Source organism: Octopus bimaculoides, chromosome 12 (assembly GCF_001194135.2).
Source record: "Octopus bimaculoides isolate UCB-OBI-ISO-001 chromosome 12, ASM119413v2, whole genome shotgun sequence".
Lineage (NCBI taxonomy): Eukaryota > Metazoa > Mollusca > Cephalopoda > Octopoda > Octopodidae > Octopus > Octopus bimaculoides.
Window position 1 is genome coordinate 21,771,566 of NC_068992.1, and position 1,837 is coordinate 21,773,402.

A 1,837-nucleotide genomic window follows, 5' to 3' on the forward strand; every position below is an offset into this window, starting at 1 on the left:
ATTTGATGCTGACAACCAATAAATTGCGGTTCTTTCAAACCCTTTTGAGCAAACAGTCTTTGAAACTGCATGACAATGTCATTTCTTTTCTCAGTATTCACACTCGTTGTATCAGCGACAATCATCTTTACACAGTTCCATAAATTGTATTAATCTAAAACTGTTGTTATTCCTTTTACAACAATATCGGCTTTTTCGTTTTGTAATTGGAGTGGTTCTAACTTAACTTCTCTCTGTTCATTCTTTAAAACTAGCACTTGGTATTCTTGGACATCAAAATGCAATAACCAGTTTTCAAAATGTAGTGTTTTCTTCATTTTCTTTTTTAGTTTAACAGCTTCTTCGATAGTCGATCTGTAAATACCAGATTGGGAAGAGTCTCGACATTGATCCCATCTTGAGATAATTGTCGACAAACTGTTGCTGTTTTTTGGGTTGATAGCTTGGAAAATATTACTATCTTGGTTGCAGTTCCACTTTTGCTATACTTCCTCCTTGTTTGTGTGGAGTCTTCATCTGATTTTTCGGACTCTTGATATTCACTTTCAGTCTCTGCTTCAGACGTTGACAAGGACACTGGAGTTGTTCTGGTTGAATTTGGCATTAAGGTAACTTTTCTTCTTTTAGATGGGTGGATAGTTTTGGAATTACCTGCCTTTCCAGTTGCGTACCCAACCTGTCCCTTGCCTTCAATATGAAGATAATATAACCTTCTATCCTCACTGCACAGCCATTCACCGTTTTCCTTTGTGATGTCAAAAATTCCTTTCAATGAATCGTATTTTGCTCATTTTATACATTTATCGTAGGTATTCACCACTTTTTTTTTTTTTTACTTTTGCTTGTATATTTTGAATTAATAAATATGGGAAATTTAATTTCTTTTGTCCCAAAAAAAAGTTACTTCTTTCGAAATTTCCTTTGTTCTTTCTTTCCTTCTTTTAATGGTACCTCCAAAGAACTGGTAGCGATCGACAATTTGAAGGTTCATCCGTATCCTGAAGTTGTTTTCCAAAGAATGCTCTTCTAGAGGAACAGGTCTTCTTTTCCTATGTGAGTTTTGAAATGACACAAGCACTGAGACATTAATCTGTTAATTTTTTAGCTAAACATTTTTTCCATTAATACTGTTTAATATTTCTTTTTATTTTATGGGATAAATAACTAGTCTTTTTATTTCATTTCTTTGATTATACAATATAGCTAATTGTTTTATTATGACTTAAGTTATATAAAGTTTAATCTTTCATTCATAATAAAATTTTCATTCATGTTTTTATATCTATTTTCTATTCTTTTTCTTTACGCAATATTTTCACCAGACTTCTTTTAAATAAACGTTTTAGTCTAAAATCTTCTAGTTTAAACTATTGCATCGTGTAGATATGTGCTTCTTCTATCTATTATTTTAACCTAAAACTTCGTTCAAATTGTATTTTAAACGAAAAATTCGTTAAAGTTGGTTTTTTGCATATAATATACCTGTTAGCCTGTATTATAATGAATGTAGGGTTGATTATGGAATGCTTATAATTTTGATATTTTTAATAATATTTTTCTATCTTAATATGATAAGCATTTTATATACATTCATTTGTTATTTATTGTTGGTTAATATATACATTCTTTTATTTTTATTATTATTATTATTATTATTATTTTGACTTGAAGATTAGCTATATTTTTGAATAGAATTGTTTTTCAATAGTTTTAATCGATTTAAATATTCTTTCTATTTGAAAATTGGTTATGAAACACGTGTAGTCGTTTTATTATCCTTATCTTATGATATTTACTTTGTATTATATTATACTTATTTATTGTGCTTTTACTTATT